Source organism: Papio anubis, chromosome 11 (genome assembly GCF_008728515.1).
Source record: "Papio anubis isolate 15944 chromosome 11, Panubis1.0, whole genome shotgun sequence".
Classification (NCBI taxonomy): domain Eukaryota; kingdom Metazoa; phylum Chordata; class Mammalia; order Primates; family Cercopithecidae; genus Papio; species Papio anubis.
Window position 1 is genome coordinate 42,087,377 of NC_044986.1, and position 12,074 is coordinate 42,099,450.

At 37.7% G+C, this 12,074-nt stretch overlaps 1 pseudogene; it reads left to right on the forward strand.

The window, feature by feature from the left end:
- Positions 1-4,707: 4,707 nt before the first annotated feature.
- LOC101006333 lies at positions 4,708-8,818 on the forward strand (annotated as a pseudogene).
- The last annotated feature ends 3,256 nt before the right edge of the window (positions 8,819-12,074 follow it).

Genomic DNA, 12,074 nt, shown 5'->3' on the forward strand with positions numbered 1-12,074 from the left:
TTTTTTTGAGACAGGGTTTCCCTGTTGCCCAGGTTGGAGTGCATTGACACAATCACAGCTCACTGCAGCCTCAATCTCTGGACTCAAGCGATCCTCCCAATTCAGCCTCCTGAGTAGCTGGTACTACAGGCACATGTCACCATGCCTGAATAATTGTTTTATTATCATTATTATTTTTTGTAGAGATGGGGTCTCCTTACGTTGCCCAGGCTGGTCTCAAACTCCTGAGTTCAAGAAATCTTCACACTTTGTGCTGGGATTACAGGATTGAGCCACCATGCCCAGCCAGGTGGTTTTGTTTTGTTTGTTTGTTTTTTTCCATTTTGCTGAATTCTGAAGCTATAAAATTCAGGAACCTAAGAAGCCAGGCAAAGCAGAGTGGAGTTTCTGGCTGTTCCACACTGCTGAGGGTCAAGGATTAGAATTCAGAACATGACATGGAGGCTGGAACCTGGAGAAGTCCCAGGGTTTTAGTTGGAACTTAAGCAGCTGTACTCTAGAGTGGTAGTAATACAAAGGTAGAAAGAGGCTGTGTGCAGTGGCTTACACCTGTAATTCCAGCAATTTGGAAGGCTGAGGTGCTTGAGGCCAGGAGTTTGAGATGAGTCTGGGCAATGAAGTGAGTCCCTGTCTCTACAAAATATGTATTAAAAAAAATCAGCTGGACATGGTGGCATGCACCTGTAGTCCTAGCCACTTGGGAACCTGAGATGGGAGAATTGCTTGAGCTCAGGAGTCTGAGCCTTCAGTGAGCTAGGATTGTGCCACTGCACTCCAGCCTGGGCAACAGAGTGTCTCTAAAATAAATAAATAAATGAAAAATAAAAATAAAAAAAGAGGTAGAAAAAGCCTTAGTAAAACTGCAGCCTAACTTTGAGTTAGCTCAGTCCCTGATTGAATTGAAGTGGCTGGTTCTAACTCTACCTACTAGCAGAGGAAAGGGTGAGTCCTCTCTGGAGATTCCTTCATTGTCCAGAACTTCTGTAATTTTTCAAGAGAGTATCTGACTGTCAATCAAAAAGTATCAGGCATACCAAGAAATAGGACAAAATGACAGAGAAAGAGAGAGAGACAGAGAGAGAGCAAGAAAGAGGGGAAGAGAAATAAGACAGGTGATCCAGAATTATAGCTGTCAACAAATATTTTAATATAACTATAATAAATGTATTCAAGAAAATAGAGAAAAATATGGAGAAAATAGATTAAGAAAAAAAAAAAAGAATTTCACCAGAGACAAATGGGACATAATGAACAGGTCTGACATACATGTAACCGGAGTCCCAGCAGACTAGGAAAAACTGGGAAAGCAAATGTTCTGAGATGGAAAAAGAAAGTGCAAAAAAAAAAAAAAAAAAAGAAGAGTAATGAAAGAGCTTAATATATGGGTATATATGAATGGATTTTGACTGTATAAAGCAACAACAGTAATGCTGTTTAAAATTTAAAACATACAGAATTTCGCCAGGTCTGGTGGCTTATGCTTGTAATCCCAGCACGTTGGGAGGCTGAGGTGAGATGATCTCTCTAGGCCAGTTCAAAACCAGCCCGGGCAACATAGTGAGACCCATCTCTACAAAAATTAATTGGGCATGGTAGTGTATGCCTGTAGTTCTAGCTACTCAGGAGGCTGAGATGGAAGGATCACTTGAGCCCAGGAGTTTGAGACTGCAGTGATTCATGATCATGCCACTGCATTCCAGCAGCCTGGGCAACAGAGCAAGACACTGTTTCAAAAAAACAAAAACAAAAGGAAAAATTTTAAAAAATGTAAAATATATAAAATTGAATATACAATAACAGCAAAACAAAAGATAAGAAATGGTTAATGGAGTTAAAGTGTTCTAAAGTACTAGTATTGTCAGGGAAGTGGTAAAAAAAAAAAAAAAAAAAAAATTTTAGGCTGTGTTATGGTTACATTGTGTCCTCCCCAAAAGGTATGTTGAAGTCCTAACCCCAGTACTTCAGAATGTGACCTTATTTGGAAACAGGGTCATTTCCAACGTAATTAAAGTAGAGATGAGGGTATACCGGAGTAGAATGACACCATAGAGTAGAAAATAGCCATGTGAGGACAAGAGACACAGAGAGAATACCATGGGAAGATGGAGGCAGGGATTAGATTGGAGTGATACACCTACAAGTCAAGTATATTAGTCAGGATTCTCTAGTGGGACAAAACTAATAGGATAGATGTGTATATAAAAAAGGAGTATATTAAGGAGTATCAACTCACATGATCGCAAGGTCCCACAATAGGCCATCTGCAAGCTGGGGAGAAAGGAAGCCAGTCTGAGTTCCAAAGCTCAAGAACCTGGAACTTGATGTTCAAGGGCAGGAAGCATCCAGCACAGGAGAAAGATGTAGGCTGGGAGGCTAAGCCAGTCTAATCTCTCCACATTCTTCTGCCTGCTTTTTATTCTGGCCACAGTGGCAGCTGATTAGATTGTGCCTGCCCAGATTAAGGGTGGGTCTGCCTTTCCCAGTCCACGGACTCAAATGTTAATCTCCTTTGGCAACACCCTCACAGACACACCAGGAGCAGTATTTTGCATCCTTTAATCCAATCAAGTTGACACTCATTATTAACTATCACACCAAGGAATGCCAAAGATTGCTGGCTGTCATCAGAAGCTAGGAGAGAAGCATGGAACAGGCTGTTTCTCAGAGCCCTCAGAAGGAACTAAACCTGCTCACATCTTGAATTTGGATTTCTGGTCTCCAGAACTATAACATTTTTGTTGTTATAAGCCACTTAGTTTGAGGTAATTTGTTATGACAGCCCTAGGAAACTAATATAGACTGTAATAAATTGCAATCTTTAGGCTAATCACCAAAAGAACTACTAAAAAAGTATAAGTAATTAATAGATGGAAAAATATAATAATATTGCATTATTTAATTAAATCCAAAATAAAGTAAGAAATGAGAGAAAAAAACTCAGTTGGGTGAGAGATATAACAAGTAATAAAATGTAAACATATTAGTAGTGATATATATTTCTTATTATATTGTATTAAATGTAAATGTACTGAACATTCCAATTAAAAGTGTCAGAAATTGGATAGAAAACAAAACTCTGCTATAGCTGCTTGTAAGAAACATAGCTTGATATAAGGACATAGACAGTTTAAAGTAAATGGATTAAAAAGTATATCATGCAAATTCTAGTCGAAAGAAAATGAATGTAGCTATATCAATATAAACAAAAACATTATAAGGCAGGAAATCTTACCAGAAATAGAGAAACATTTAATGATTTTGAACAGATGTGCTATAGATTGGATGTTTCCATTACCCCCTCAAATTCCTCTATCAAAGCCCTAATCCCCATTGTGATGGCATATGGAAGTGGGGCCTTTGGGAGGTAGTTCATGAGGTTGGAGAGTGGAGTCTCATGATGGGATTAGTGCACTTATAATAAGAGACATGACAGAGATGATCTCTGTCTCTGCCATGTGAGGATTAAAAAAAAAAAGTAGCCATATGCAAACAAGAAAGAAGGCCTTCACAGACAATGAATGTGCTGGTACCTTGATCTTGGATCTCCTAGCATCCAAAGCTGTGAGAAATAAATGTTGAATGTTTAAGTCATTCAGTCTATGGTATTTTGTTGTAGCTGCCCAAACTGAGTAAGACAGGGTGAATCCTTTAGAAAGATATAACAATTTTATACCTATATACATCCCATAAATGGTTTCAAAGTATATGAAGCAAAAATCTTACAGAACCAGGAGAAATAGGAAAATCCACAGTCACAGTGGGATGCTTTCACATAGCTTTCTCAAAAGCTGGTAGAACAAGGGACACAATATTAGCAAGTATATAGAATATCTGAACAATATGATTAACAAAATTTAACCTAACACACATATAGAACATTACAGCCATCAACAACAGAATAGTCATTCAATTCAAGCGTACACGGCACATTTATTAAAATTGACCACATGCTGAGCCATAAAGTATACATAAGGTTTTCAAAGATTTAAAACCATACAGATTGTGTTCTCTGAAACAGTGAAATCCAGCTAGATATCAATGACAGTTAACTGGAAAACCCTCAACTGTTATCAAATTAGGCAATGTAATTCTAAATACATTAGAGCTCAAATAAGAACTTGCAATAGAAACTAGATAGTATTTTGAATTGAATAATAATGAAAATATAACATTAAAACCCATAGCTTCTACAAAAGCTGTGCTTATAGGTGATTTTACAGCTTTAAAATGCATACTATTAGAAAATAAGGAAGGTTGGCCGGACGTGGTGGCTCACGCCTGTAATCCCAGCTCTTTGGGAGGCCGAAGCGGGCAGATCACAAGGTCAGGAGATTGAGACCATCCTAGCTAATACGGTGAAACGCCGTCTCCACCAAAAAATACAAAAAAATTAGCCGGGCGTGGTGGCGGGCACCTGTAGTCCCAGCTACTAAGGAGGCTGAGGCAGAAGAATGGCGTGAACCTGGGAAGCAGAGCTTGCAGTGAGCCGAGATCGCACCACTGCCCTCCAGCCTGGGCGACAGAGGGAGACTCCATCTCTTAAAAAAAAAAAAAAAAGAAAAGAAAAGAAAAAGAAAATAAGTAAGGTTGAAATGAAGACTCTAAATATTTATCTAAAAAAACTAGAAAAAATTCAGCAAAATAAACCTACAAAAGTAGAAGGAAGTAAATAATAAATGTAAGAAAAGAAATTAATTAAGTAGAAAACAAGTGCACAATGGAGAGAACCAACACAACCAAAAGTGGGATCTTGGAAAATAATAATAAATTTGACAGGCCTCTAGCAAATAAATCAAAGGAAAAGAGAGAAAGAGGGAGATAGCATGAGCAAATGAGAGCAAGCAAGCACATAATTCCAACATCAGAAATGAAAAAGGGACATTTCTACAGATTTTGTGGGCATGAAAAATATAAAAAGATGTATTAAACACAACCTGCCAATATTGTATAGATTCAAAGCTACTAAATAAGTTGCTTCTGTAATTTAAAACCTTCCCATAAAGAAGTATTCAGGCCCAGATAACCTTATGGGTGAATTCTTTCAAATATTTAAGGAAGAGGTAACACTAATCTTACACAACTTCCTCAGAGAGTATAAAATGGTAAAATACTTCTAACTAATTTTAAGAGGCCAGCATTACCTTAGGACCAAAGTTTGAAAATGACACTTAAGAAATGAAAATTATAGGCCAATCTCTTTCAAAACCAGAAATGGAAGAATTCTAAACAAAATGTTAGCAAATTGAATTTATCAACATATAAAAAGACAATAATCATGACCAAATTGGCTTTTGTTGAGGTTGGTTTGACATTTGAAAATTAATCAGTGTAACTCATCACATTAACAGAAAAAATGGAAAAATCATATGACTTACTTATTGGATACAGAAAAAGCATTTGATAATGCAAAGAACAGTTGTGATAAAAACTCTTTGCAAACTAAGAATGGAAATAATTTCTTTTATCTGATAAGCAGTATTTACAGAAAAACCTAAAGAAAATATAATATTGAAGAGTAAACTATTTAAAGACATCCCTTTGAGATGGGCAATGAGACAAGTTTCTCTTCTATCACCATTTCTACTCAACATTTTATTGGAGGCCATATCCAGTCCAAAAAGGCAAGAAAAGGAAGAAGGAAGCTCACATCAGCTCAGATGACATGAATGTGTATGTAGAAAATCAAAAGAGTTAATGAGCTATTAAAATTAATAACTGACTTTAAGCAAGGCTGCAAGATACATGATCAAAATAAAAAAAGTAATTTGTATTTTATATACCAGCAATGAACATTTGCAAGGGAAATTAAAAAGATAAAATGTACAATTGCATCAAAACCATCAAATAACTAGGAATAAATATAATAAAACTTGGGCAAGATCACACCAAAAAATTACAAATTATTATTGAGAGAAATTAAAGATGACCAGATTAGTAGAGGGATATACCATGTTCATGAATTGGAAGACCCAATATTGTAAAGATGTTTGTATCAGTCAGGTTTCAATCAGAGAGGCAGAACTACTAAGATAAGATAAATAAATACACTTATGCATCTCATAACAAAGTTTTGGTTAATGACAGACTGCATATACAATGGTGGTCCCATAATGTTATAATGGAGCTGAAAACTTTATGTTGCCTAGTGATGCTGTAGCAGTGGTAATAGCATAGAACAAGCATATACTCTTTAAATATGTTTAGATACACAAATACCATTGTGTTACCAATTGCCTGCAGTGTTCAGTACAGTAACATATTGTACAACTTTGTAGCCTGGGAGCAATAGGCCATACCATATAACCTAGCTGTGGAGTAGGATGTACCATCTAGGTTTGTGTAAGTACACTCTATGATATTTTTACAATGATGAAATTGCTTAATGACACATTTCTTAGAATGTATCATCATCATTAAGCAAGTCATGACTGTACACACATACATGCACATGTGCACACACACTGTATGTATATACATAAATATAAACACATGCATATGTATCTATGATTTGTTATAGGAATTTAACCTTGCATAATATAGGAGCTGATAAAACAGCCTCTATAAGGCTGTCTGTGTGTCCAATGCTGGACCTTGAAATCTGTATGACAGACAGTTGAGAAGGAAAGAAGGATATCAGGGGGTAGAACAGAGGCAGAACCTGGATCAGCTTAAGTCTCATTGCCTCCAGCCTTGGTGATGTGGGTGTCCAGCAGGAGAAACTGGTGCCACTTGCCAAGGAGTTGGAGGCGTTGAAAGAGGATTCAGAGTAATTTGGAGCAATTACAACCTGACTGTTTTTTCCACATCAACAAAGGTGAGCCAAGAGATTAGCTACAATGTATATGAGCTATAATAATGCATGCTCTGACATATGAACATAAAAATTATAGCTGCTGCTTTACTTCTACTCTCCAAATCTCTTGCAAGGAAGGCCTTCTATGGTCTACCCTAACCAAAAACCATCAGGGAAAAGAATTCTGGGAGATATAGTATTGCCTAGCTAAATCAATCCATCACAAAACCACCCAGACATCAATTTTTTCCAAAAGAATTTATTGGTTAATTCAATTTTAGTAACAGTCCCAGAAGTTGTTTTTGTTCCTCCCGTGGAAATTTACAAATTTATCCTAAAATTCATCTAGAAATGCAAAGAACTGAGAACAGTCAAGACGATTCTGAAGAAGGCTGGGGACTTAGACTACCAGATATCATGACTTGTTGTATTGCTAAAATAACAAAGCTCATGGGCCTGAGGATAGACAAATAGACCAATGTAACAGAATAGAAAATCCAAAAACAAACCCACAATATATGTTATCTGATTAATGACAAAGATTAAACTGTAGTATAGAAATGAAATGAAAGTCTTCAATAAGTGGTGCTGGGACAATTTGATATCCATACGAAAATGAATTTTTACTGTGCTCTCACTGTACATCAAAAGCAATTGTAGATATATTAGATATAGATATAAAAGGTTAAATAATAAAACTCCACAGGAGCATAGAGGCGATGTCTGAGGAGCAGGATCTAACACAGGAGCAGACAGAGAAGCTGCTGCAGTTTCAGGATGTAACTGGCATAGAATCTATGGATCAGTGTTGCCATACCTTGGAGCAGCATAACTGGAACATAGAGGTTGCTGAACAGGACAGCTTGGATGAACAAAAGAGTGTATGGAGCGTTTTCAACCCGCCTCCATCCCTACCCCTGCAAGTTAATACAGCTGACCACAGGATTTACAGCTATGTTGTCTCAAGACCACAACCAAGGGGTCTGCTTGGATGGGGTTATTACTTGATAATGCTTCCATTCCAGTCTACCTATTACACAATACTTGATATATTTAGGCTTGCCCTTTGTTTTATATGGCTTCACCTTCGCAGCCGGATCACTGACACTGTTGGGGACATTGTTTCATTTATGCTAGCGTTTGAATAGAAATATGGGAGGGCACACCCTGTCTTCTAGCCCAGAACACATAGCCAGGCACCTAATGATGCCAACCTGGAGCTTCACTCTTTGATTTATCTTCTTGGAGATGATCAACAGGTCTCTGATAAGTTTTGTTGCAACACACTCTGTGAACCCAAAGTTATTTCACTAAAGTTCTTTCTCTAGGATGCTCTTCTGGGCATGCTCTACAAACAAACCTGAGGGATGTAGGGTCTCCCGGGGTTTATGAGAGAACACCTATTCATTCCTGGCCATGGTGATGTTGAAGAATCAGCGGATGACTGTGGTGGGATGGCTAGAAGGCCTCCTTCAACCAGATGACCTCATTAACCAACTGATACCTATCATGGGTACAAACCAGACTTACCTGGTGTCAGAATGCCTGGAAAGGGAAGAAAGAAACCAGACCCAGGTGTGGAGACAAAAGCAGGATGAGGCCTACCTGGCTTCTCCCAGAGCTGACCAGGAGAAAGAAAGGAAGAAATGGGAGAAATGTGAGCTTAAGCGGCCGAAGGAGGAGGAGGTGCAAGAGCAAAAGCTGGCAGAGACGAGATGGTAGCAGAATTTACAGGAGGAAAAGGAAAGGAAGTTGGAATGCCTGCCCCTGAAACTTCCCCGACGACCATGAAAATGTCAAGATTATCTTCAAATTACACAGTGATTCTCAAGTAGAGAGATGATTCCACTTTTCACAGTCTCTAACAGTAATCCACAACTTCTTATTCTCCTTGAAGAAAGCCCTGAAAAGCTTCTGATTGAAGCCAGTTTTTCCAGGCAAGTGCTGCCCAGTTCCCCTATGCTGCAGGAAGTTGGATTCAGCCATACAGGAGTTCTGTATGTTTAGGATCTAACAGACAAATGACATTTTTTCTTCCTCTCCCCTCCTACTCCTATCCCTAAATGAAACAGAAAAACACACAAACAAACAAAACAGAAAAAAAAAAAAAAAACCAAGAGAGAGAAATTCATATTATTATTATACAATATATTTTTAAAAAGACTGCTGCATGCAAAGGAAGGATCAGAAGCCATGTTGTTTGCAAGAATCACAACCTGTGTGTGCGTACGCGAGGTTAGCAATGAACATACCCACTCAGTGAGCTCACCTTTTCTCAGTGGCCTCTGCATGTGCAGCGTCCAGTAAACAGAGACTCTTCCCCTTCAACTCATCCATTGTCCTAACTGGGGAAGGGGACATTCCCACTAGTTCTCACTGATTCTTAGTTTTATGGAAAATAAAGTGAAAAACTTCCATCAACCAGCTACTTGCAGCATCTTCTGACTTCTCCCACCTCTGGAGAGGAGAGGGAAGAGAAAGTACACAGCGGAGATGTTCCTTGAACTGCCCACAATTTATGAATAATTTTGTTTCTGTTTTGCAATGACCAAGGGGGCTGAAAAAAAAAGTTCCAAGAAGAAGGCGTAGATGAATATATTCATGAAATTGGAATAGGCAATGATTTTCTAAAATTATTTCCATAGATTTAGGGGGTATAAGTGCAGTTTTGTAACATGGGTATATTGTATAGTGGTGAACTTTAGGTTTTTAGTGTACCCATGACCCGAATAGTGAACATTGTACCCAATAGGTAATTTTTCAGCCTTTACTCCCTTTGCCACTCTCTCATCTTTAAAAAAATTAGTTAAATAATTAATTTATTTATTTTGAGACAGAGTCTTACACTGTCGCCCAGGCTGGAGTGCAGTGGCGTGGTCTTGACTCACTACAACCTCTGCCTCCTGGGCTCAGGTGATTCTCTGCCTCAGCCTCCCAAGGAGCTGGGATTACAGGCACCTGCCACCATGCCCAGCTAATTTTTGTATTTGTAGTAGAGGTGGGGTTTCACCATGTTGGCCAGGCTGGTCTCAAACTCCTGGCCTCAAGCAATCTGACCCCCTTGGCCTCCCAAAGTGCTGGGATCATAGGCGTGAGCTACCGCACCTGGCCCCTCTCACCCTTTGGAGTCTCCACTATCTATTATTGCCCTCTGTGATGTCCATGTATATCTACTGTTTAACTCCCACTTAGACATGAGAACATGCTATATTTGACTTTTTGTTTCTGAGTTATTTTATTTAGAATAATGGCCTCCATGTGGCACATATACACCATAGAATACTATTCAGCCATAAAAAAGGATGAGTTTGTGTCCTTTGTAGGGACATGGGTGCAGCTGGAAACCATCATTCTTAGCCAACTATCACAAGAACAGAAAACCAAACACCGCATGTTCTCACTCATAGGTGGGAACTGAACAATGAGATCACTTGGACTCAGGAAGGGGAACATCACACACCGGGGCCTATCATGGGGAGGGGGGAGGGGGGAGGGATTGCATTGGGAGTTATACCTGATGTAAATGACGAGTTGATGGGTGCAGCACACCAACATGGCACAAGTATACATATGTAACAAACCTGCACGTTATGCACATGTACCCTACAACTTAAAGTATAATAATAATAAATAAATTAAAAAAAAAAAGAATAATGGCCTCCAGCTCCATCCATGTTGATGCAAAATATATGATTTTATTATTTTTTATGGTTGCATAGTATTCCATGGTATATATATGTCACATTTTCTTTATCCAATCATCTATTGATGAACACTTATACTTATTTCATGACTTTGTTATTGCGAATGGTGCTGCAGTAAACATATGAGTGCAGGTACCTTTTTGATATAATGATTTCTTTTCATTTGGGTAGACATCTAGTAGTGGTATTGCTGGTTTGAATGGTAGTTCTATTTTCAGTTATTTGAGAAATCTCCATACTGTTTTCCGTAGAGATTGTACCAATTTACATTCCCACCAACAATGTATATGCATTCCATTTTTGCCACATCCTCACTGATACCTGCTTTTTGACTTTTTAATAACTATTCTGACTGATATAAGATGGTATCTCATTGTAGTTTTAATTTGCCTTTCAATGATGACTGGTGATGTTGAGCCTTTTTACCTGTTTGTTGGCTGCTTGTATGTCTTCTTTTGAAAAATATCTGTTCATGTCTTTTGTCCATTTTTAATGGGGTTATCTATTTTTTTCTTGTTGAGTTTGAAATCCTTGTAGATTCTAGATATTAGCCCTTTGTCAGATGCACAGTTTGCAAACACTTTTTTGCCATTCTGTAGGTTACCTGTTTACTCTGTTAATTATTTCTTTTACTATATGGAAGCTTTTAGTTCAATTAAGTCTCATTTGTCTATATCTGTTTTTGTTGCATTTGCTTTAGATGACAGTCAGAAATTCTTTGCCTAGGCCAACATTTAGAAGAGTTTTTCTGAGGTGTTCTTCTAGGATTTTTATAGTTTCAGGTCTTATATTTAAGTCTTTAATCTATCTTGAGTTAATTTTTACATATGGTGAGACACATGAGTCCAGTTTCATTCTTCTGCATATGGTTATTCAGTGTTCCCAGAATCATTCATTGAAAAGTGTATCTTTTTCCCAGTGTATGTTTTTGTTGACTTTGTCTGTTGTAGGTGTAGTTGACTCCTGATCTCTGTTCTGTTCCATTGATCTATGTGTCTATTTTATACCAGTATCATGGTGTTTTGGTTACTATAGCTTCGTAGTATAATTTCAAGTCAGGTAAGGTGGTGCCTCTAGCTTTGTTCTCTTTGCTTAGGATTGCTTTGGTTATTCAGGCTCTTTTTGCATTCCACAGGAATTTTAGGATTTTTTCCCTAATTCCAGGACAAATGACATTGATAATTTGATAGAAATTGCATTTAATATGGAGATTGTTTTGGGCAGTATGATCATTTTAACAATATTGATTTTTCCAATTCACAAGCATGGGATGTTTTTCCATTTGTTTGTGTCACCTACAATTTCTTTCATCAGTGTTTTGTAGTTATTCTCACAGAGATCTTTTACCTCCTTGGTTAAATGTATTTCTAGGTATTTTATTTTATTTTTCTAGCTATTGTAAATGGGATTGAGTTCTTGATTTGGTTCTCAGCTTGATTTTATTGGTGGATAGACATGCTATTGATTTTTGTATCTTCATTTTGTATCCTGAAATTTGACTGAAGTCATTAATCAAATGTAAAACTCTTTGGAAGAGTGTTAGGATTTTTCTAGAGATAAGATCATATCATCAGTGA